The sequence below is a fragment of the Periophthalmus magnuspinnatus genome, chromosome 16 (genome assembly GCF_009829125.3).
Source record: "Periophthalmus magnuspinnatus isolate fPerMag1 chromosome 16, fPerMag1.2.pri, whole genome shotgun sequence".
Lineage (NCBI taxonomy): Eukaryota > Metazoa > Chordata > Actinopteri > Gobiiformes > Gobiidae > Periophthalmus > Periophthalmus magnuspinnatus.
The window spans coordinates 6,989,282-7,016,289 of record NC_047141.1 but is presented as its reverse complement, the minus strand read 5'-3'; the positions used below and the strand labels follow the sequence as shown (position 1 = coordinate 7,016,289).

The following is a 27,008-nucleotide window of genomic DNA, read 5'->3' as shown; positions in this document are numbered from 1 at the left end:
CTTTGAAACGGCTGTCGCTTTCTCCTCTGGTGCGCGCCCTCGTGCCTCCACATGCACGTGAGAGAGTGTGAGAGCGTGTGCCCGAGAGTCCCGAGAGAGCCGCGCGTCAGAGAGGAGCGCCTGTAAAAACCAAAGTGGGGCAATGAGACAAGCTGCGCCACAGCTGGCAAATCATCGCTGCGAGCATCAGCGGCAGAGCAGCGCGGCAGAGCGGCAGAGCGTCAGAGGGAGGGGCGCGCTTTACCTGCCGCCCCCTCAAAGCTGCCTCCACACTGCCGCGCGCTCCTGCACCTCTCTCCACTTCTCCTCGCGCTCTCTGCTCTCCGGACCGCCGCTGCGCTCGCTCGTGTCGCTGTTTACGCCGCTCACGCTGCACGCACGGTCTCGCGGTGACTCAAGGAAAAGAGGTTCAACTTTTGATGGAAGACAAGCGGCCGGCCCTGCGCTGAGATACAGGTAGGACCCGGCTCTTCCACTGCACTTTGACCGAACAAGCGTGCGTAATGAGCGGGCTGACGTGGGTTGTGTCTCCGGGTCACTTATTACATGGAGCGCATCCAGTCCAACTTCATTCTTTCTCGCTAATAACTATGTGCACACAATTATAGCAGCGTGCAGAGTGCAGATATGAACAATGTACAATGCCAGGAGGAAGGCAACATTTGATACAACAGACAATGGTGCCAAACGATGCTTTTGCAAACGCTTTAACTTAGGCGTCACAACTTTATACAGCTCCAAATCTGATCGCTCCAAAAGTTTGATCACAACCACAGAGTCGCAGCGGGTTATCAATCTTAATAGCTTAGTTCTGTGCGTAATTGTGCCAAACAGGTGCGAGTCTGAATAAGGCATAATTTGGATGTGCTCGCGGTGTCCGTGCGTCTCACAGAATTAAGATGAATTGCAACGATCTAAGTTGATTCTTTTAAACAGCCAGATTTATGCGCACGTGTTTTGCTTGTGTGTTAAATACGCCAAGAACAAATTACGCGTTTTACGGAGAATTTTAAACTTTTGGCTATATGTGGATCAGCTTTTGGGTAAAAAAAAATGTATTTATACCACTGTACCAAACTGCGTATTTAAAAGTAGCTTGCCAGTTTTACATCTACTCAACCTATTAATATTATTTTACGCTTAATACTTTAAACGGTAGTGCGTGCGTAAAAGCAATACCTTTATATCAAAGCATAAACTATTTAAATAAAGAGTGTTCCAGTGTGTTTTTGGCTGTTTCCCACACCTGGCACCAGACTTTCTACCCCGCTCGTTCTTCGTGGCACACTTCACACACCACAAATAGATTAACTAGCCTACTTATAACTTTCTAGAAATTACGCACACGTGTTCCGGTAAATACCTGTCTCCAAATCTGGCGCGTACCCGCTCTAAACCACAAACCTAAGCCTAATATTATTCATTCACACTTACTCACATTACTAAATAGATCTATGCAACACTGACACGTACCTTTTATAGTTGTTTTGATTTTAACAGATCAATGCGCGCGATTTGAAAAACACGCGTTAGGATCTGATAACGGAATAGGAACTTATTTCGGACAGCTCGTTCCAAACCTTCCACGCTGCTGCCTCGGTATATTAAACTAGACACGATCTCATTTTAGTATTTTTTTTTTATTAGTTTGTTAGTTCTGCTTCATCTGCCTCTCCATATATTTACCGTTAAATTACGCGTCACGGATTAATACACTTTCCAAAACGAGACGACACTTGGAGGGGAGAGAGAAAGAAAAGGCGACAGTCAGGACGGTGCTGCTGATGCTGAGGGGGATGCGGAGTAGCACGTAACACCGATTCCACTTCAGTAATTGCGCCAATAACTGCGCGGGGTCAAACGTTTCTTGCGCCAAACGTTACGCGTAAAAGTTTAAATATGACGCGTGTAACCACAAAATTGTCTAAGCGCGTGTTTTTAGCGTAAAAGAGCCATCGTGACCAGCTCAAATTGTAGAAAAAGAGACACGTTCTTGGATGTGGTGGGGCGTGGAAGGAAGAACTCGTGGAATTTAAGATAATAACGTTACATAATTTAAGTTTTGTTTTTTTTATTAGTCGGAATGCGCAGAGAGATTGGAACAGCAGTGAATGCCCTAACACCCAAAAGTGTTGATTTCTTTTTAAAACAATTGGTTTGGCATCAATAAAACACTAGGACATTACCTAAAAATGTAGGATGAAGGACAGGTAGCAAGTAAAAGTTTAAAATATGTCATTAATAACTGCAAAATTGTTTCAAAAGCACTTATTTTTAACTAATAGCTAACTTAACAACGTGAGATCATATAATAACACGTTTAGTATGTCATTTTTAGAGGTGAATTTTGTGTAAATTTGGAGAAGTTGCATCAGAAACGTTTGGCTTGCATATTGATTTGTCAACTTCTAAGAAAATAATTGAAATATCTGCTGGGAAAAGCACGTTCAAAATTCTCGTGTGAAAGACAAAGGGTGAATTTGCACAGGTAGAGTATCTTTAAAAGGCTGGCTCGGGGCCTAAATCAGGGCACAGATTTGAACTATGAGTCACCACAAACTGTTTACGATTTGGAGATGCCTGTGCACTGTAAAACTATGAAATATGATTCATAACCATAGAGATGCTTAACTGTAAAATCACAGCACTTTGTACATGTATTCCTGATTTTAAACTTTTTTTTTTACGTATTCAGTGAGTAAGGTGCTGTCTGTTCGTGCATTTTTAGGTTCATATCGACATTTTTTTGGTGGAATTTAATGGTGGTTAATGATATGAAATTATGACCACGTTGTCTTGTTGGGTGAATCTAAAGGAATTTTGATTTGGCTCTTGAAAAATCTCAGAAATTGACATCGGATTTGAGCATTTCTGTCAACTCCTGTTTACCGCTCTTAATCTCGAACTTTAAATGCATTTCTGATTAGCACTGTGTTATCTATTGATTTTATTAATAAGAAGTTGCAGTATTGTTTGTATAATCTCTCCATCGTGGTTAAAGATATGATGAGGTGGGTGAAGGAATTTAGATTTTGCTCGAAAAAATCTCAGAAATTGTAATGGAATTTGCACATTTCACATTTGCACATTTAAAATCACAGCTTCTGCGCTTTGCAATGTTCTCGATGTCAAGCTTCATGCGCATTTACGTTTAGCGTTTAGTGTGTTATGCTATGTTATGTTATGTGTTGATGCAATTTATAATATCAAATTATAACATTCTTTTTGCATAATCTCTCCATTGTTGTTAAAGATATAAAAAAGATCATCGCAATGCACTGTTGTGTGAACTTGACCGAATTTTGCTTTTGCTTTTGAAAATCTCAGAAATCATCATCAAATTTGAGCGTTTGAGTAAAATCAAGAGTTACCGCACTTCGTAAAAAAGCGTTTTGTGCTGAAATGTGTTCTATTTATGTTATTTAAGATTCAAATTATAATATTGTTTTGCATAATCTCTGCACTGTGGTTAAAGATGTGACAAGATGATCGCGTTGCATTGTTGGGTGAATCTGAAGGGATTTTGATTTTGCTCTTGAAAAATCTCAGGAATCGACGTGAAATTCAAACGTATCTGTGAAATCACGGTTAGCGCACTCCGTGATGCGTTTGTGAAACCTCTTTACGCGTTTACGTTCAGTTTGTAATGTGTTATCTATTCATGCAGTTTGTAATACCTCTCCATTGTTAAAGATATGAAAGCATGATCGTATTGCATTGTGGGGTGAATCTGAAGGAATTTTGATTTTGCTTGAAAAATCTCAGAAATTGACATAAAAGTTAAACATGTAAAATCAAACTTTTGACGCATTTATGTTCAGTGTATAATGACGCAGTTTATAATACCTCTCCATTGTCAAAAATATGAAAAGAAAATCATGTTGCATTGAAAGAATTTGGATTTTTGCTTGAAAAATCTCAGAAATCACCATCAGATTTGTAGATTTCTGTCAAATCAGAGTTACCGCATGCACTTTGTAACGCTTCGTACTCATGTTATTTAAGATTAAAACCAAATTGTTATATTGTTTTGCATAATCTGTCATTTGTGGTTAAAGTTATGAAAAGATGATCGTGTTTGAATTGTGGGGTGAACCTGAGGGAATTTCGATTTTGCTTGAAAAATCTTACAAACTGACATTAAATTCAAACATTTCTGTAAAATCACGGCTACCGCACGATCTCTTAATGCTTTTCACGCATTCGCCTTTAGAGTGTAACGTGCTGTGTAGCGATGCCATTTATAACATCTAATTACAATATTCGTGTGCGTAATCTCTCCGTTGTGGTCAAAGTTTTTGGTTTTTTTTTTTGGTCTTGAAAACATTTCTGTCTGTAAAATGCAAATTTGAACTTACTGAACTCTGGTATCAAAACCTCCACACTGTCACCGTTTTTGATTGACTGGAAAATACTTACTCGGTGGTTTGGGTGGTTGGAAAAAAAGGCTTCTAATGATGTCGCTAAGTAGGCTGGCTGTTGCGTTGTTTATGCTTCAGTCCATATTGAAAGCGGTCACAGTGTGTTTGAACGTAGCTTTGCGTGGCTGGGATCGTGTTTGTCGACGCTTTTGCAAATTTCCACATTCGAATTTCGAGTGTGATTGTGATTCTCAGCTCTGTAGCAGATGTGCAGATGTTAAAAATTTTGATTTCTATCTTTTTCGCATTCAATTCAAACATAGCATTGTATTGTAAGTGTTTCAATACGGTATTAAGACAGTCTACCTTTAAGACCTGCTTGAATGTTCTACGGATAATAACAGTGATTTGTGATAATTAGGCTAATTTATATAATTATTTGCAATTAAATCAGCTGCAGAGTGTTGTGTTAGGTTACGTTTCAAAATCTTATTCGCTTTTGGACACTTCACAAACATAGAATACTTTTTGTTGCCTTGCCGTGCGTGAACTTCTTCCACGTTGTCATAACTTTGTATTTTTATTCAATTTTGTTCATAATTGTATTGCTTTTTGAGATATGAATTCCTAATAATGCATTTGATAGCAACTTTTTGAAACGTCTTGCGAGTCAAACATAATCTTACCTTCGAATTTGAAGTTTAAAACCCTAAAAAAAACGCGTTCTCATTATCATTAGCTCTACTGCATGAATCCATCTTTGCGGTCGCACGTCTCTACCCCTTTTTGCTGTATCGAGGTCATGCGGGTAGCTGTTTAGGAGGTCAAGGCTGGCAGGCGGAATGGGAACCGGGTTAGGGCCCTTTGTTGTGTACAGCGAAGTGATGGTTCGCTCCTGTGGTTTGCCCGGCCACTGATAGAAGATATACGTCTGCTTCCTCCTTGTGCCACTCTCGCTGCAAAACAACACCATGAAACAACACTGTAAAAACACTGTAGCATACCGTCAGTCTCTTGATAGAATTCAGCGGTTTCCTGTTAAAAACCATCTTTCCGTCTCTTTGTGAATGTGAAAAATAATACAGGTAATGAACAATGCTTTGAGTTTTTATAATCCTACAGTGGCTATGTATTATCGTGTAGTTTTAAACCCAATTAAACCGTATAGAATATCCTTTTATTCATTCAAATTTCAATTTTTGCACCTGATAATGCTCACATGCTTTTAAACAGGATTTTTCCATGCAAAACTAGCTAGAACAAGAACAAATTAAACTTAAAATTTGAAAAAAATAAATAAAAACCGTCAGTTACTTACTCAAATTTGACATACTATATATTGAAATCTCGCCAAAGTCAACTTATGTAGGTCTAAAATGTAAATAAATCAACACTACTCCCTACTTCTCCAATCAATCATACTATTACTTCTTTGTTTGCAGTACCGTACATATTGTGAACTTGTCGAGCAGGAATGATAAGAATTGTACAGACAGTTGCTAGCCCCACATACTTGTATAAGGTAGGACTTGTATGTATGGAATGGAACAACGGCTTTAAATATGTTTTGAGCGAAGAAAAATGTTGCATAAAACAGGAAGTTGAAACCGGTGATGTGATGTCTCGAATGTGTTACCTGCGACGTTAAAGTACTCCTCTGCAGCCGAAACCATGGCGACGAGGTGTAGCAAAAATACTCAATTAAAACATATATATAGTTTAATTTAAAAACATGTGCCGGAGAATATTCAGTGAGAATTCAGTGTTTAAACTAATGTGGATTTCAAAATGCTAAATGCTAAAGTTAGCATTCATTAAACAGTTATAGCGTGATGTTGTTAAGCAGCTTGTACTGTTTTTGCGTAAATATCTCTACGTACGTTTCGCCACACAGTTTGATTTTGCCATGCTATCCCGTGCGTTGCTATAGTGATTAGCAATTATTCATATTAAGATGTAATATTATATGTTTCGAACGGGTCCTCGAAATGTCGCATATAAATGAATCCATGAGTAGCACCATAATTTCAAAATCCCACTTCGTACAACGTTTTACATAATTATAGCAAAATATTTCAAACTGTCAGTAAAAAAAACTATAAGAAAAAAACAAACCAAAGTCAATTCTGTATTTTTCCAGCATATTAGAAACAACTCAAAGGTTTTTTTTGATTCATTTAATTAGATAGAACATGAACAATGCTGCAAGTTTCAGTTCACTTCAAATTGTTTACAGTCTCATCTCTGCCATATTTTTGATTTGTCCTTAGTATCGGTTTTCATATTAATCGAAATTAGAGCAACGTCGTACTGTAGTAACGCAGAAAGCCACTTCCCTCCTCAATTTACAACTCTTAAGGCCTTATATCTGATTCTACTACATTTTTTTCTGACATAAATTTCACTTCTGGTGTTGTGCATTCAGCTCATTGTGCAGTTTTATCATCCAAATTTTTATAGATTTTAAAAAACAGAGCAGTGACAATTCGCAAAGTGATTAATCTCGTTACTATCCCCCCCCCCCAACTTACAAATCATACATATATTATTTTTTGCCGTCTTACAAATTTGAAAAGCAGAATCTATTTGCAGTGATCCAACATTATTCCTCACTTACCTTATGCATTCTGACCATCCTAATTACTCACCGTGATGAGTTTATAAGCGCTTTTCACAACAGAGACGAAGTGAAGTTTCGCCTTCACTGTGATGCTAACAAAAACTAGCATGTAAACGCGCAATTCCTAGTGAACGGACAATAAAACGGTTTATAATTAGTATAGTATATGACCAGTTATATTATTTTGATCTTTGGGCCTTTAACGTTTGGAAAAAAAGACTAAAATATGAACTGATAAACTACTAAACTACTAGAAGAATCCGATACATTTCAGAAAGCGTTTATAGACGTCTAAACTACAGCGTTAGCAGCTATTATGCAGGATAAGCTAGCAATTCAAATGATTAATCAGTTGAAAAGTCTATGTGTGTGTGTGTGTGTGTGTGCGTTAAAGGTTGGCAGGTAGATTCCGTGCAGAGGAGAGTGAGAGCTGACACAAAGTTGACCCCTAGGGACCAATTAGCGCCCCCTTGGGAGATTTCGGGTGAAGTGTTGTTACCGCTGTCAGACGAGCTGGTTATGATCGGACGTAATGGAGCATGAATCAATCTGCAAACTTGTCAAAATGGCGGTCTTAATCTTAATCGTGTAGAGATAAAAAAAAAGGGTTGAACGTGACTGAAATACTGCGGTCGTGTCGTGCAGCTGTGATACTATTGGTTTGAATGGGACGTGCGGATTTGTTATACATAAGAAGTTGTGTATTCCAGGTTTTGGTGCTTTCAAATGGAAACTACTTGAAATTCAGATATCACTTTGGATTTACTGCAACTACTAATACTACTACTACTACTATTACTACTACTACTAGGCCTGTCACTGTAATTACTATCAATATATGTTAGCTGGAACTATACTTTTTGGGGCTCAATGTTTCATACTTCAAAATTTGTTAACGTGACAGGCCTAAGTATTACTACTACTACTACTACTACTACTACTACTACTACTAGGGCTGCCATGATAATTACTATATCGACTTATAGTTCAATATATGTTAGCTGGAACTATATTTTTAATGCTCAGTATTTCATACTTCAAAATTGGTTATTGTGACAGGCCTAACTACTACTACGACTCCTACTACTACTACTACTACTACGGCAACTACTAGTACTACTACTAGGCCTGTCACGATAATTACAAAATCGACCTATCGTTCAATATATGTTAGCTGGAACTATATTTTTAGGACTCAATCTTTCATACTTCAAAATGTGTTCTTGTGACAGGTCTAACTACTACTAGTACTACTCCTACTACTACTACTACTACTAGGCCTGTCATGATAATTACTATATCAACTTATCGTTCAATATATGTTAGCTAGAACTATGTCTTTTGGGGCTCAATATTGCATACTTTAAAATTGGTTATCATGACAGGCCTTACTACTACTACTACTACTCCTACTACTACAACTACTACTACAACTACTAGGCTGTCATGATAATTACTATATCGATTTACCAAGTTCAATATGTGCTAGCTGAAACTATGTATTTAGGGCTCAATATTTCATACTTCATACTTCAATATTGGTTATCGTGATAGGCCTAACTACTACTACTACTACTACTACTACTACTACTACTACCACTAGTACTACTACTGCTTCTGGTGCGGCTGCTACTATGAGAGACCACACAAAGAGATAGGTATTTGATTAGGATTACACATAGATAGCAGATCCAAACGTACATAATTATCTAGATGACGGTAAAACAACAAGAGAAGAAAACTACATTCGACACTCGCTTGGATATTGAGGTATCAATGTTATATTTTGATAAACAGTTCAATAAATAAAGCCCCATTGCGCAACTTTATCGCAAATAAAACGAAAATATCAAAGTAAAAGCACCTTTTTTTGTTGTTTACATGTGAATCAAAACCGAATGTTTGTATTGAATGTAATATCCGTTCATTTATTTTAATAGATTCGACTAAAACAAACTAAAACTTGGTCTGGAAAAAGAATCTATTAAAATAAAAACAAATATGTGAGTTTTTATACCCGAAATTGCTACGTGATATTATGGAAACGCGTTGAAATAGTATGTCAAAGATTCAATCCGCAAAAGTTTCAATTAAAAAAAACAAAAACTGCCAAAATGTTCCTGTAAATTTACACTGTTTACCGTCTCATACCTGTGTCTTGTTTTTGATGTCACCCTGGCGTTGGTTTTCACACACAATCGAAACTAGAGCAACGTTGTACTGTAGTAACCCGGAAAGCCACTACCTCCTCAATGCACAACTCTTATGGCTTTGTATCTGAATTCAAATTTCTATTTTTCTGACATATATTGCTATATTTGGGATTGATTACTTTACACCAAGATTGAGTTTATGTTAAGTTTTATTGATTTTTTCATTGGCTGAGTTAACATGTGAATACAACCTTCATAGAAAAAGTTTATGTCCAAAAATCCAATATTATATCCAGTATTTATTTTAAAACAATAGACGAGTACAAGTGTATGTTGTTCTCTTGAGGCGCTCATATTCACTGTACAGCCTATATTTTGCTGTCATTCGTTCTTTCTTTCCGGTTGGTTGGTGAAATGCCGCCTACACTGATTGTTTTGACAATTGTGAGGAACTAAATACGGCACGTGAGATTTGTCTGGTATGTTTGTGGGTAGTACATGTAGAAATATTGATGTAGGATACGTAGAAATGTACAGTTACTGCAGTATCAGCTAACACAATGTTCACTGTTGGTCTTCCATCTGACAGATTTATCCATTTTCCTAACATATTAAACTGTTCTGAGTTGAAAATGTGAAGTAACTTTTTCCATATCTGGCCTGGAATACCATGTTTTATCATGTCAAGTCAAGTTTAAAGCAATACTGTGTAACTTTCTGAAGATCGCCTGCATGATTTCATGGAAAATGAAATTTAAAACCACACGTCAGAACATTTATCTTAGAGATAAGATGCATTTACGTCAAACTGTGGAATTTTAGAGTCAAAGGAATATACCAGGTCAAATAAGAGTCGGGTTTGTGGAGATGTAAGCCCGCTCACAGTGAGGACGCATTTTTCTGTTTAAAATAAAAACATTCTTAATGAAAAAAAAAAAAAAAAAAAACCTCAACAAAAAACATAATATGCTTTTATTTTGGTCTATTTTATTTTTACAGTGGGGCTTTAATTATTGAACTACATATTCAAATATAACATAGAAACGTAAGTATTTGCGATAGTTATCAAATATGCTTTTCCACTATTACAAGTTTGGAATCTGTGATCTGATGTGTAATCCCCACACAACACCTCTGTCTCTTTGTGTGGTCCCTCGTAGAAGCAGTAGTAGTAGCAGGAGCAGCAGTAGTAGTAGCAGGAGCAGCAGTAGTAGTAGTAGTAGCAGAAGTATTATCAGTAAATCAGCAGCTGCAGCAGCAGTAATAGTCATAATAGTAGTAGTAGTATTAGTGGCAGTATTAGTAGTGTGAGTACTCACAGTAGATTTTAAGCTTTTGGGATCCTCATATCTAGTAGCAGTAGTAGTGCAAGAAGTAGCAGCAGCAGTAGTGGTAGTAGTAGTAGTAGTAGCAGCAGTATCTGTAATTGTAGTTGTGGTAGTAGTACCACCAGTATCTGTAGTAGTGGTAATAGTAGTAATAGTAGTACCAAAGGTAGTAGCATCATCAGTACTGGCAGTAGTTTTTGAGCTTCTGGGATCCTGATATCTAGTAGCAGTAGTAGCAGTATTAGTAGTAGCAGCAGTAGAAGTAGTAGTAGCAGTAGTAGTAGTGCCTGTAGTAGTAGTAGTAGCATCAGCAGTACTGACAGTAGTTTTTGAGCTTTCTGGGATCCTGATATCTCTCTAAAACCATTAATCGTCTCCCTTTACCACCTCGATAATTACGCGCTCCGCAAACAGCCAAATTATACGTGTGCGAGGCGGGCCCCGCAAAATACCTGTTTAGCTGCCAGCCAATGTATTTATTAGACTGTCGCCAGTAAATAAGAGCTCTGTCTGAGTTTGTAATGTGCCCGGGCTCTTCTGGGGATTCCAACCCTCAACCTCCCTCCCTCCCTCCTCCTCCTCCCCTCTTCTCCCCCCCCACACACAAGCACACACCTCCCCATTCACACACGTTAGGTTTCCATGCATTTCGGGGACACTCCATTGACTTCCATTCATTTCCTAGAGACTGATGCTAACCTTAACCATAGTCAGTACTAGTGTTTGTCACGATACTAACATTTCAAACTCGCTTTTATACTAAGGAATAGACTTGATACTCAATGCAGAGTCCAAAATTTTAAAACACACCCTTCATTTAGACAATAGAATGAGATTTTGAATATTAAATAATAGTAGTTTCTTTTATATTCCCATGTGGCCTTATATCTGTGTATTCCCTCAGTCGTCCAGTAGGTTCCATAGTGGTCCATGTGTGTATACTAGTCTATGTGTCTTATACTTGTTCTGATGCAGCTCAAAATCATTCTAAATCTGTTCAGGAAAGGTTCATTTCTGTCCTGTGAATGTGACTTTTTTAGTATCATTACCTGCTCAAATGAGTATCTAGTTTCGATACTAGTTTTAGTGTTGATAAACTTAACCCAAACCTTAACCTTAACCTATTTTAACCCATATCGGAACTTTAAACCGTGTCGATCTAAGATTAGACTTAAAGACGCTGTACCTGTTTTTACTGCCTTAAAAATGTGATGTTTTAAACTTTGCAGTGGTCCAAAGTTATTCTTCGTTTATCTTATGCATTCTGAGCATCCTAATTATTCACCATGATGAGTTTAAAAGCGCTTTTCAGAACTTTCAGAGACCAGAGCACAGTTGAAGCAAGAAAAACAAGCATGCTAACGTACACTCCCTGATTATCTGACAATCAAACGCTTTATGATTAGACGCACACAGCACATAGCACACATATTTAGACCTAAATATGTACTGAGACACATTTTGCTCAGATACACGGAGAAAGAATCTGATACAATGCCTTGAGGTCATGAGTGTGCGCACAGATTTGAGTCCGCTCAGTGTGATGTATACGCGCGCACACACCTCCCCATTCATATCAAAGGTCCTGTTGTGATAGCTAATACAGAGCAAAAGACAACAATGACTCCCAGCATTTTTTTTTTTTTCGAGCGGCGACGAGTTGGGACACGCTTATAACAAAGTATGGCGTTGTTCTTAATCGCTGCATTCCAGGAGCGAGGGGAATGTGTGAAAGTGAGCGACACACACGTGCACGCACATACACACACGCACACGCGCATACCACCCGCAGCGCAGAGCAGTAACACCGGGACTTATGTCATTAGAGAGAGACGGGATAAAAGACTGCAATAAATCTGAGTGGAATCAACTTGAAATGTGTAAAATTATATGTTGGTTAAACTGAAGAATTAAAGCGCGGATACCTGACTCTTTTTTGTTTTTAATGAGTAAATTTAGTGTTTTATCCCAAAGAGTGTGTTGTAAAAGCAGCAGTTAGGGACAAAATGAGACCACTGTGCGCTGTCTGTAGTTAAGTGTTTTAGCAACACGCCTGAACTCTCTGGAGGTGGAACGTCACCTGCATGATTCCATGGAAATAGTTAAAACTACTTCCAAATATTTTCCATGGAGATAGATAGGACCACACTGTGGAATATTATAAACAAAGGAACAACTTTTCAATGGAAACAAGCAGGAGGAGGCCAAATAAGAGTCAGGTTTGTGGAGGAGAGTGAGGACATATGTTCAATGCAATAAAAACCTCCAAACAACTTAATTAATACTCTAATTAAATAAAGGGTTAGGTCATTGGTTAGTTATTAAGGCTGTAAATAGTATAGTTATTATAAGGTGTTACTAGTATTTTTATTTCTTGGTAACCCGGAAGGAAGCACAGAAAACACCGTTCTGATTGGCTATGCTTAAAACTAACTAAATATTGCCTTTCAAATGCACTTTTACCTCAAAATACAATTACTACAAAAGTACAACAAAAATACTTAATGCTAATACTAATAAAAAAATATCTGAAGTGGAGGCCCGAACAGGCATTTAAAAAATGAAATAACAAAGGTTCTTGTCTCCATGGTGTTTGCCTGGAGTATTTTCACAGTATGGCTTTAAACTTATCTTTTTTTTTTTTTTTTTTTTATCTATCATGCTTTTTTTTTTTTTTTTAGAAGAAGAAGAAGAAATTACTTTCTTTAAAATTAACTAGTTCTGTTTTCTTTTTTTTTAACAGTTTGCAGCGATCCAAAGTTATTCCTCATTTACCTTATGCATTCAGAGCATCCTAATTATTCACATAGATGAGTTTATAAGCATCGCAACTTTCCAAGATCAGTGCAGAGTTTTGTCGTCATGGTCATGCTAACAAGAACAACTAGCATGCTAACCGCAGACTTCCTTTTCATTGAACAATAAAACACTATATGCAGACAGCGCGCGGAGGACTTAGTTTGACCTCAAGTGCTGCTTATAAAACATAACTGTGCTGGGGCAAGACATATTTTGCTCAAATACACGTAATTGAAAAAAATAAAAATAAAAAATCGGGTACAGGCCCTTTAAGCCATTTTCTAAACCTCCTTGAAAAGCTTTTGAAAAACACCCTTTAAAAACAAAACCATCAAAAGTGGCTGTTCCCTGGAGTCTCCGGCCGCGCGCATCTCGCCATATGTTTGATACGACATCTTTAATCCCCCCGTGTATCAAAAGCGTTCCATTGTCTCCTCCGATCGCATTCACCGCCGCGTCCTGGCACGTCCTAATCGGCAAAAGCAACGCACCCGAAGTCCGCAGTGTGGGCTCCGTCACGGCTGCCACTAAACGCCGTCATTCCGGTTAGCGCACACAGAAGTCCCGGAAAGCATTCAAAATCACATTATTACCGCCAGCGCCATATGTTTCTCTGTTATTCAAAAGGGGAACCAACGCATTGTCTTTCATTGGAATGCTTGTCTTAATTCGTGTATCTGTGTAGGTTTGGCTGCTTTTGTCGGAAAGGGGAAAAAAAGCTGCACTCAGATCAGGTTGTTAATACCCGCCCACATGCTCCCGGAATGCTTTATTTTGTGTTTTTTTTAATCTTTTTAATTTTTTTTTTTTGAAGGAGACAGTGCTGTGATTCAGTCTTATCAGCTTTTTGTCCCTGCCGCTGCTTTGACGGAGGATTAAACATGCTAAAGGAACACGTGGAAAAAGGCGCTAAGGAACTATAGGTGCTGTGTACAAAGCACGGGCCTGGATTTACGCTACCGTCGAAAGTTTAGACACACCTTCTCGTTCAAAGTATTTAACCACTAAGAGATCTAATACATGGAGTAAGATGGATGAAATTACGTTCAAATTCCGCCAAAAATTCCGCCAAAAAACGCCAAGAGTGCAAAACAGTCACCAAAGCAAAGGGTAAAGGCTATTTTTATTTTAATGAGTTAGTCTTTTCTTACTACAATCCACACGTGTCCATTCATAGTTTTGATGCCTTCATGACAATAATAAATGAATAATAAGTATTTTCCGGACTATAATTCGCACTTTTTTTCATAGTTTGTGGATGCGACTTATACTCAGATGTGTTTTTTTTTTTCTTCATTATTATGCGTTTTTCGGCTGATGCGACTTATACTCCAGTGCGACTTATACTCTGGAAAATACAGTATGTATTGTAAAGCAAAATGTACGCGTCAGAAGCAGCTCTCTGAACAGCTGCACTTGGTCGGTCCTCCCCGATTTCAATTTGCCGGCTGAAAAAAAAAAAGCTGTGCCTTGTGACAAAGAACCATACACCTATTTACGGGTTTCAGGCAAATGATTCATAGGTTTCAGGCAATGGCAATTGTGTGAGAACCTTTTCCCATTCAAGAGATATAATATTTTGATTTGAGTTGTGGTATACGAGCAAAGGACCGTTGACACGCCGAAGCCTAAGTCAGGAAGGAGTCCTCATACCTGAAACCCACAAATACACTCCTTTAGAATACCACAAACATTCTGGTTAGAGGGCAAGGACTTAACCAACGGCCGTTCATACCATTGGTGTGGGAGTTTTAGAGAGCGAGAGAATACATAGGCAAGTGTGAAACGCAAAGATAAATCGATAATACTTCTAGGACTTCCTTAAGTATAACATGTACTGTAACTATAGCACCACTGACTTGTATACTTAAACCAAACCAGCTAAATTATGTTCAGTAAAATTACATAAACAAAGTACTTCTACTTCGTTTCCCTGACTACCCGTGACTAATGTTTGTGGTTCACCAGTCAGCGCCACAGTGTGTAAGTCGGTTATGTACTGTGTAACGTAAACACTCCCACACGGCAGAATTCACCCGATCATTTCAGCCAGGCAAACTTGAGTTTTGAGGAAGGCGAGTTACGACCAATCTGATAATTTGTAGTAGAAAAATACAGCTGCGTTAATATATCTGATTCCCTCCTGCGGCCATCTTGACCCTAATCAAGTATTCATTTACAGTCTCCTCACCTTCAACACTCTTAGCTGGGTTCAAATTTTTCCAGATAATTAGCAAACCAAATCAAATGAAATGAGTAAGTTGCATTAACCTGTTACTAATGATATTTTTAGAGCCTGGCGAACGCTAATTGAATTAATTACTGTAAAAGTTGAATTATGTGAAATCCAAAACTTTTACAATAAATGATATTTGAATTGGTTCATTTGCATCATTAACTCAAGATCACTTTTGCAAAGCCTTGTAATTCATTTCATTATTTTGCCGTTATTTCAACTTTCTCGTACAAGGCATTAAAGTGGACCTATGTAGCAAAATGGACTTTTCAGAGCATTTAAGCGTCATATTGTTGTTTCTCCTAACCATTTACTCACCTGAGGTCACTGAGGTGCACGGCCACTGCTCTGTAAGGATGGGACGATAAGAGATAATATGGTTTAAAAAAAAAAAGGGTAAACAATACAGTGGTCCCTCGTTTATCGCGGGGGTTATGTTTTAAAAATAGTCCGCAATAGGTGAAATCTGCGAAGTATCAGCTTTATTTTTTTTTACAATTATTCTATATGTTTTGCAGCTGTAAACCCCCTCACCACACACTTTATACACTTTTCTCACACAGGCGTTAACATTTTCTCACATTTCTCTCTTGTTTAAACACTCTCAAAGTTCAAACCTTCGTAGCTGCAGAACGTTTCATCGACATTGTGAATTTTGTCGGGGAGAAAACTTACAGCACTTTAGAGTCACACTGCGATCAAACATTTATGTGAATTTGTCTGAACACATTCTGTACTGTACAGGAGACACGGCACGGAGGAGACTGATGGACAATGGTCTACAGTCCCTCAGCCAATCAGGACGCAGAACACAATGCACGATCATACACTGTGAAAAAGCATGTGAAATTGTACAAAAAAAATCTGTGAAACGGCGAAACCGCGGAAGGTGAAAGGCTATATAGTGAGGGACAACTGTGGATCAATGTTGTTTTCACTTTTAAAATAGTACAATACAATAACAGTTTAATACGGAACCTTTTAACTTCATAGCTCTTTGTGGCGACGTTTACAGCGACATCACCTCCCACTGGGCAGTTTTCTAACACAGAAGTCAGCAGACATGTTTCTTTTATTAAGTCGTTTTAGATGAACATTGTGATTAAAAATGTGCAAATTATAACATAATGATCCACAAGTGTCAGACATTATAACTATATATCAGACACAAGCACAATATGTCTGCTTTAAAAATCTGATTTCTATTTAATTGACACGTAGTTTGACGAATAAAACAGTTCTCCCTTGTTCACATGAGGCTGGGTCAAATACAATCAGACTTCCCTCTCCCCAGACAGAAGGAAGACAGCCATAGTCCATCTAAATATAATGCTAATTTAGTTCTTGCTAAACGTTACACATAATTTCTCAACCTGTACTCCCGGGAGGCCCCTTCACACCAAGTCCTACACACACACACACACACAGTCCTAGGGCATAGAAAACACCGACAAAACAAGTACAGCAATATAAAAAGAATACAGGGGGCTAAATAGTGAGAGAAAGTACGCAGTAGTGTTATCACGACATTCGATATTAAGGAACAGACTTGATACTTAATACAGATTCCGATACCACGATGATAATTTAAAAAAAAATCCCACAACTATAGGAAGTCATTTCAGCAATAAATAATAGTACTTTCTTTTATATTATCATGTGACCTTATATCCGCGTAATCCCTCAGTTTTCATTCCAAAGCTATTCAAGAAAAGTTCATTTTTGTCCTATAAATGTGACTTTTTTGGTGTCGATACCTGCTCAAACAAGTACAGTATCTGAATTTTGATACTTTTGAAAACCCTAGCAAGTAGTAAATAAAAACAACATACAAAAAAGTATCAAATAAACCAGATAGTCCAGCTGTAGTGTCCCCGATCTGACCCCGTAGACCCCCCCACCCTCCTCCTTCCACACACATGTAGGTCCACACACGCACTTGTCCTGTCCTGCTAATACCATTAATTGTGTATTTGTTGCGATGCACGAGGCCCCAGATTAGATTGTGATGATTGTCTCATGTGACGAGCGCGTTCCGTGTGGCAGAAAAGTCATTTGGGCTGCGGCCTGGTCTCCTCGATCTGTGGACCACTAATTGGGCTCATAATGCGATAAGGGAGGTGGGAGGTGAGGCCGGGAGCAGCGCATACAAACACACGGCACACAGATGTCTAGTATTAGTCTGGGCTCAGAATGTCGGTGATCAAATCTTTGTTTCAATGGCATATGTTTTTCTTCTACTTTTTACGATTTTCACCATGTTTTAGTGTTGTTTATTCATCGAACTCATAGGCCTCATCTATTGTAGTGTTGTCACGGTGCTAAAATTGCCAACTCTATACATCTGATACTAATATATATGAAAAAAATAAAAATAAAGAAAATAATAAATAAAAAAAACCTCTTTATTTAGACAACAGAATGTGATTTTTGACATTAAATCGTAATGTCGTCCAGGTAGATTCCCTAGTGGGTCTATACTAGTCTATGTGTCTTATACTTGTTCTGATACAGCTCAAGATCATTCTAAAACTATTCAGGAAAGTTCATTTCTGTCCTGTAAATGCTAAAATGAGTATCTAGTTTTGATAGTAGGTAGGAAATAGGTAGGCGATAGGTGATAGTAGGTAGGAAATGTTCTCCCCTCGACTATAATTCTCCACAATATGGCATAAAACAAATCTATCTCCATGGAGAATGTTTCGAAATGTGGTTTTAATTTCAGGCACGTGATATGCCACCTCCAAAAAGTAACAGTGTTGCTTTAATGGTGTAAGGAAATATATAAATATTAATGAGAAGAAATTATAAAAAAAATAAAATACAAACTTTTTTTTATACATTCTTACAGTGGAGCGAAGTCACCTCTCCACAGATCTGACCTGTAACTTTGCCATCGTGTTTAGCTACTTGAACCTGCATGAACATTCTAAATAAACAGCATTTTCCATGGACACGAGCAGGTTGCAAACTCTCGGAAATGTCACATAGCGCACCTTTAATAAATGTGTGTAAACTGCATACTGGTGTTGTGTTCTTGAGCAAGACACTTCACCCACTCAGAATATAGGCTAAAATGTGATCTGTTTTAGTAGCAGACGACACAGACCACACAGGCTTATTTGAGTGTGAGAAAGTCTGACTATAGCTTTTGCACAGAGACCTGCCTGACCGCCAGACCACAGCTTGCGGACCTCCTGTAGCCTACATTGACGTGAGGGCTTTGGGACACCTCCACCAGCGACTCTGCTCTATTCCTGTCTGCTCATGTCATTAGAAAACAATTAAAGCTCTCCTCCCACACTGGCACGGGCACCGGAGATCCAAATTTCACCGAAAAACTCACTCCCTGCTTGTCTGGGATCTAGAATACACACTTTTACAGTACTTTACAAAGATGTGAGTCTGGTTGTAGCTCCCCGGGTTTAAATGGGTGTGACTGACAGGTGGATTAGCCAATCAGGGACATGAATGGTCCATCTGTATCAAAATAAATATGATTGCTTACGAGGAAGAAAGAATGAAGCACTAAACTGTCTTAATCTGAGGTGAGAGAAGATTGATTTTGTTTGGAAATGATGGTGACCAGTGAGCTCCTTTGTTTCACATGTGTCACTGAAATAAACAAATGTGATTGGACGGCTGTGATGGAGGAGAGAGTTGTGATCAGAGGGATATCAATCTATATAATAAATAAAGAGAGATATGAGTTAAACCCCCTGCATGACACCCTAATATAAAAAAATGACAGTATCCTTCAAGTGGATATCCATTTTAATGTCATCACAACTCACACTATCTGCCTCATCTGAGAGTTCACACTTCACTTTGATTGGTTAGATCCAGCTTTCACTCACTCAGCTTGACCTGCTCGCTTCCGAGGATTAGCATAGCCGGAAAATGTTTCACAATATAGCATTAAACGTATATATCGTCAGGGAATGCATGTTATTTAACGCATCCCATTAGCAATAAAACACCTGTAGTTGAATAAATGCCAGATAAATGCCTTACTGTGTAACATTCCAGTAAAAGCAATAACATTTCCATAGAGACAAGCAGGTGGTGGCCTCCAGAAAAGTTGCATAGTAAAGGTGTACTGTGGCAATAAACCTGTATATCTTGCATTTATTCAATTGCAGGTGTCTTTATTGTTCAAAAATAAATAGGAAAACATGCATTCTTACTGTGAGTTGGGTCGCCTCGCCACAGATCTGACCTGTAAACTTGACCCGGTGACATCTGCTTGTCTCCATGGCACAACATTGGTTAAAAGATGGGGTATTATTTTACTTCTATAGGGTATTAACTGCTAATACATGGCATTTAGATCACCGTGTTACCTTTTGTTTTGGAAATGTTGTATTCACTGAAACCAACGTAATGTGTTTTTTTTTTTTAAGTTTCACTGTTGTTTTTGAGTCTCTGAGTCTCTCCTCCCTTTGCTCACTCCCTCTGCAGAGCATTATCACAACACAATCAGCGTGCATCGCGTTACTGAAACTACTGTACATTGTAGGTTTGTCGTAGTTGATGTGTACAGTTTTGTATCTTGCTTTTGTGTATTTATGAAGAATTGTCGTGTGGGAGCGTGGGAGCGTAGGCTTGCGGGCTGAGTGTTGCACAAAATCGTACAGCTAACCACAAGGAAGATTCGAATAGGGCCTGGGAAAGAACGTAAAATTACTCAAACAAGCATGGATAAAACTTAAAATCTAAAACCTCTTCAGGCATGTTTTTGATGAGGATTCAACGTTATAACATGACGTTCCAAAAAGGAAGTGAGCGTGGCCGTCCAGTATTTCCTTTGAGCTCTGGTTGCAATTGACGTCTATTGAAAAGTCATTGCCCCTCTCTGTAAATGCAGCCATCAGACTCGTCATTCTGACCTTAAAATGTTCATTTTAACCCGCTCTACATGATCCTGGGGTTTCTATTTCACTATTTTGTCCGTAAATCAAGATATGAACATTAATTACAGCTATAGCTAACTGTAAGTAGGGTTCGAATAGGGCCTGGGAGAAATGGCAAAATTACAGAAACATGTACGGATTACATCTAAAACCTTTAAGGCACATTTTTGATGAGGGTTCAATGCTATAACAGGGTAGAAAGCTAAAAAAAAAAAAATCGATTTTGCATAATACCCTCTCTTTAATGATCTACCATGCAGTCATAACGTTAACATTTCCGTGGAGACAGGCAGATGAGACACCCTCTATTAGGAAAAATTACATAGTGCACCTTTAAGCATATAGTCATTAAAAATCACAGCTCAATTTTTATTATCTCATTGCTCATCCTTACAACTACTACTGTATACACTTTTAAAATGCATCGCCTCCACTTGTTTTTTTTGAGTTGATTGTTATTTGCAGAATTAAGTTCACTTCACACAAACACGGATGCGCGCAAACACGTTCCCATCCGCGCGGGCTAATGCCTAGCCTGTTGCTTGTGTACCAATCGCGCTTTTGTTTGGGCTGCTTATTAATTTCATATTTGTCACCACTTGTTTGTTCCTAGGCTTTCACACGACCATCATCTCTGTCTGCGTTTGTGAGGCCTGTTTTGACACGCCTCATTATTAAATCCTCTAATAATACGCCCGTGTCTGTCTCTGTATACGCGCTTGGATGTGGGAGGCATTCCGAGGAACGCTCTGGCAGTTCCTCGGTGCCCAGGCGAGACGCGTAGACTAATTTGTTTTTAGTAATCCAAATAATCGTATTAATGCCCGTTTAAAAGCGACAGAAGTGAAGACGTCACGACACCTACGTTTAGGGATATAAAAAAGGGTTCCTGCGCCCGAGCCAGCCGCGCGATGCATTGGCTTTATCTGTTTATAATGGCATTAATCAGGAGATTTCACCCTCCGACATAAATGTGTTTTTATAAGGCGCTGCCAGCTGGGGATGCGTGCGCTCGTAATGTGCACTCAAGGTTTGAATGCACTAAGCGACGCTGTTTTCACCTCTCCTGTTGTCAGATCAAACTTGAGGTAAACACTTCATACTTTATAACACTCACTCATAGCGGCACAGTGCCGTATAGCACTTTTTCCCAACAGCAAGATGGTCTGTGGTTCCATTTCCTTTCTCTGCAGAGTTATTTGTTTTCCCTGAGTTCCTCCAGTTTAGAGTTGTTTACAATGTGCAAGCTGAACAAAATTTTCCATTTTAAACTTTAAGCCCAAGTATGAAAAGTCATGCAGTCTGAACAACATTGTTTCCGCCACTCCTGTTGTCAGGTCAAACTTGAGGTAAACACTTCATACTTTGTAATTTGCAGTCATAGCGGCACAGTGGTATAAAGCCTGAACACGTTTCCCTTGCATCCAGAAGGTCTAGGGTTCACTTTCCGGCCTTTCTCTATTGATGTAAAATTCCCATTCTTTTTTCCCCTTATATTTTTTGATATAGGCACTGTACCAGATTGTAAAGTCTTAAAACATGAAAAACAGATTTAAGTTTTAAATGGTTAGCAATGGTCCAAACTTGTTTCTCACTTTGCTAACATAACCCTCGCTTCAGAAATCCCCCTGTCATGAGTTTATAAGCACTTGTCACAGAGACCAGAGTGAACTTTTGCAGTCACAGTAAGGCTAACATCAAGCAGCATGCTAACAGCACACCAGCCATACTTCCTGGTTCACGGGCAATAAATATATAGTTAAATACAGGCAACACACAATTGTCTCATTCTAACCCCAAGAACTGCCTTTACAATGTATCTGTACTGGGCAAAACAAATGTAATTCTACGACTCACTCCAATCAGTATATGTGCAACTATTTTATTGTTATAACTGTGATGAAAATATAAGTTGAAAATTAGCTTGATAGTTTGCTTTAATTGATGATTTCACTAGTTAGGATGATACTTAGCATGTTAGCATGACATATACAGAGCTGGGGATGGAATCTTAAACTGTATATATAAATAGACATAGCTAACCTGCTAGCTGCTAGCTGAGACATGAACTGGTTCCTTGAAGAGCTGGTTGCAATTGACTTATGCTGAAAAATCATTGCCCATCTCTCTGTAAACCTACTCTACATGATCCTGGGTGTTCTTAGTTCACTATTTTGTCTGTTAATAAAGATATGAACATTAATTACAGACCAATAAGGAGTCTTCTTTCTCTGAGGTCACTCCCACTAGAGTTCCTACTAGTTCTAGAGCCAGTACAAATCAGGTACTGCACCTTTAACATTAGGCTAACAGAAAATGCTATGATGAATGACACAATCTTTAGCTCTATTATTAGCTTGACTCATTCATCCCCATCTCAACAAAACGCTGTACCATTCCACCGTTACACTGTCACATTATCATCATAAACCAAAATTATGCCTGAATACAACATTATGACAGACGCGACATTGTTTCGCCGCATCTTTTGTGTCATTTTCCCTGTTTCCTTCACAAACGCCGCCAACAATCCCCCAAATCCACTTTGTTACCTCTGTATCCATGCTCCGGCGCTTGTTCAAACTAGCGCGAGCGGGCTAACAGGCTAACACTGTTTTGAATCCCCTCTCCGACACAAAGCGCTATATGCTAATTGATAATCAGCGGTGTTGGTTGAGCGGCGCGGCGGCCTGAATGCGTGCCCTCCTGGATGTCACAGGGTTTTCGGCAGCCGCCCCGTGCCAAGCTGCCTGGCACCCGTGCCACCCGGAGTCCGTGCCAAGGCCCTGGCAGGGGTTATCGCGGCTCTGCGGCGGTGCCCGGCGACGGTGCTGCTGGAAATGACTGCGGCTGCTCGCGTCACGCCAGGGAGAGGGGGAAAAACAGTATTTGTCCACAATGGCTGCTCTCCGCTCCTGTCTGTGTCGGTGTGAATCAAAGTCAGGCACAGACACAGATGCAGAGAACATGGTATGGAGCTTGTCATTGACCGCCTGCTCCAGTTACGGAAGTCAATTTCCCTTTAATTTTTCCCACAGACTTTAAAAAAAATTTTTATATTAAGAGGTCAAAGGTATCGCAGAGGCTAACCAGCTACGTGCTAACATAAAGTGGCTGTTTTAAGTCCAGTAAGCACATTTAATATAAAGTTTCAGAAACAGATTTTAAATAAAACTATAGGTGTTGTGGTCATTAGTTACCACATCGCTGATTAGCCCTGTGCAAACTCTTAAACGTTTAATATACTTTTTTATTTTTTTTATGAAGTGAAAAATGAATGAGAAATTCACATTCAGAACTGGGGGGTGAGGAGTCACTGTTGAGCTTCATAAGGCTGCACAAGATATCGCAAATGAACGGAGACTGTAAATTGAGTTGGACCAATAAAATCGCAAGTTCATTCAATCGATTTAATAAAAATGTCCTCTGCAAAGAACAAAATATCCTGTTGTTTTACTGAAAAATCTTGTACCTTGTAGTTTTGTCACGATGCTAAGGGATAAACTCGATACGCAATACCATTACCAATACCACGGTGATAATAAAAACTGTCTTTCTTTAGACAAAAGAATGTGATTTTCCACATTAAATGGTAATACCTTCTTTTATATTCTCATGTGGCCTTATATCTGTGTACTCCCTTAGTGTCCAGGTAGGTTCCACAGTGGACCATGGTGTATACTAGTCTATGTGTCTTGTTCTGATACAGCTCAAGATCATTCTAAAGATATTCAGGAAAGGTTCATTTCTATCCATTTCTATCCTGTGAATGTGACTTTTTAAGCGTCAGTTTCTGCTCAAATAAGTCTCTAGTGTCGATATTAGTTTTAGTATTGATTAGTATCTGATTTTTGATACGTTAGACAACCCTCGTAGCTTGTAGTTTAAACAAGAACACAGTAACAGTATTCACCTGTGGTATCTGGGATTGTACCGGCAACTTACCAACTGACCCAGGCAGAAGTACAAAGTGGGGCGCTATTGGCAAAACTGATGTTGTGTCCTTAGGCAAGACACTTCACCCACATCGCCTAGTATGAAGGTATGTGTTTGAGTGTTGGTGGTGGTCAGAGGGGCCGATGGTACAGACTGACCGCCTCACTTCTGCTAGTCTACCCCAGGGCAACTGTGGCTACAAAAGTAATTTACCACCACCGATGAATGACTAATGTGTGAAATTGTAAAGCGAGTGCCTGGAATAAGCAAGATATAAGACCAACCCTTTATATTATTATTATTATTTGTAGTATTTGGCAAATGTACTAGTCAAATAAACTGGTAAAATTGGACGCATTAAAATAAAATGAGACAAACGAAATCATATCTGAGGGAGCGGTGCGAGAAACGCAAATGCTCAAGTTGTCAACATGAAGCTTTTGTCACCCGTAGACTTGCTCACGGTGGGAAGAGTAACCAAAACTTTTACTCAAGAAAGAGTACTGGTACTTAAATAAAAATAGAAAGTCTAAATCTCCCTGCCTTAGCTCTAACCACAGCCCACACCACAAAGCTACATCTCATACAGAACAGTGCAGAGTCAAACAAGCGGCTAACTCGGCTACTTCCTGCTCATATCATGTTCTCTACCCCCTCCTCTCCCTTTCTTTCTCTTCCTCTCTCTCTCTCTTTCTCGCTCTACCCCCTCCTTCTCTCTTTTTTCCTTACTTCTTTCTCTTCCTCTCCATCTCTGATCGTTCCTCTCTCTCCCTCCCTTTGTCACTCCCCCTCTCTCTGTCGTCCTCTGCCTCGCTCTCTCTTTTGTCTGTCATCTCTATCTTCCTTCCTCTCTTTCATTCTCTTCCTCCCTCTCTGTATCTCCCCCTCTCCCTCCCTCTCTCTATACCCCTTCCTTTCGCTCCCTCTCTCTCTCTCTCTCTAGAGCCATCACTTCACTTCCGCTCCATGGTCTCGCCTCTCTGGCCTCCCTCCACACACACACACACCGACACACACACACACAGACACACGCACACACGCAGCCTCACGCAGCTTTTGGAGTGGAGGCTGCATTTGAGATGACAAACTTTTGACCCCTTCGGAGATGTGGAGATGGGTGGAGATACAGCTTGGTTTCACATCCAGGCGTTCACATGTCGGGTCGTGCTGTTGGCTTTCATAATCGCATTAACTACTGGACAATCAGGCGTTTATAGTCGTTTATATTTGTTGAGAAATAATTGTGTGCACGAGTACGGTGGAAGGAGTTGAGGGTGGTATTTCTGAAATCACAAATGAGGTGCACATGTGGCGGTTTGCGTCTGTATTTTAATATGTGAAGAGTTGTGGCAGAAGTATAGATAGATAGACTGAAAACCCACCTCTTCTCCCTGGTATTTAATACTAGCTAGACAGGATATCTTTTTATTGTGTGGTTTATTGTTCTTTTCTATTATTTGTTTTTGTGTTTTTTTGTGTTTTGTTGGTTTTTTTTTTACTTTGGTCAGCTGAAGTTGTTTTAAATGTTCTATATAAATAAAGTTGAGTTACTGTCCAAGGAATAGTTAATACAGTTACATTTGGAAAAGATTAAAAGAAAAAAAAATAATAATAATAATAATAAATTTAAGCCAGTTTTTATTTTTTACTTTACTTTTGCCTGTTCTGTCCCATAATTTGTCAACTTTTTTCTAACTTTTTCACACAGTAAGTGATGACTATTGACCACATACATTATCTAACCCACTCTGAGTCATAACTAGTAAAACATGAAAACTTGAGACTTGCACTGCAGTAATTTAACAAAACTGAGATAAAAAAAAAAACCCTGATGATAAAAACTGGACCTCTGTATAAACCACATGAGTTGCTTCTTATTTCTGCTCTGTGTTGCTGGTGGGCCGTCACATCGTTGGCTGTTTGTGTATTAAACAACAGATTAGCGCACTGTTCTCTGTATGAGCCCCACACAGGGAAACCCTACTGCAGTGTGCTCTCCTCGCACACAAAATCACGCTTTAACTGTAAAAGAGGCTACACCAGACTTTGTTCAGGTATTATATATTTCATTTTATATACCATATTTTCCAGAGTACAAGTCGCACTGGAGTATTAGTCGCACCAGCCAAAAAATCCATAATAATGAAGAACAAAACATATTTCACATATAAATCAGTCGCACCCCCGGCCAAACTATGAAAAAAGTGTGACTTATAGTCCGGAAAATATGGTATTTGTCTTTCCTCAGTACAGATATATTGTAAAAGCAGATCTTAGGGTCAAATTGCTATTGCTATTCGATGTTAGCATTACTGTTTTGACAAAACTCTGCTCTGGCTTCTGAAAGTTGTGAAAAGAGTTTAAACATTCATTGTGGTGAATAGCTAGAAAAGTGATAAATAACTTTGGACTACTGCAAACTGTTTAAAATTAACTTGTTCTGTTTTTTTATGTTTTTAAGACTGGTTGCCAGTCTGACTGCTACTTCTACCTCTCAACCAATCACCTCTCTCTCTTCTGCTAAAACCCTCCACCACCCCATCTCCACCTCAGCAGTAGAACCATCCAACTCCTCAGCCTCTCCATCTCCTCCATATATTTGCCATAATAAATCAGTCATAAAGTGGGTTGTACTGCATGACCTTTCTGATTATGAACAGCA

At 38.9% G+C, this 27,008-nt stretch overlaps 1 protein-coding gene across 5 annotated transcripts in view; it reads left to right on the top strand.

The window, feature by feature from the left end:
- The first annotated feature begins 317 nt into the window (after window positions 1-317).
- Window positions 318-27,008, top strand: part of LOC117384035 (DNA-binding protein SATB1) — a 113,424-nt gene continuing 86,733 nt past the window's right edge. For all 5 annotated transcript variants that reach the window (XM_055227855.1, XM_055227854.1, XM_055227852.1 and 2 more), the window contains exon 1: window positions 318-456. The gene's annotated coding sequence lies outside the window, so the exon portion shown is untranslated. The remainder of the gene's footprint in view (window positions 457-27,008) is intronic.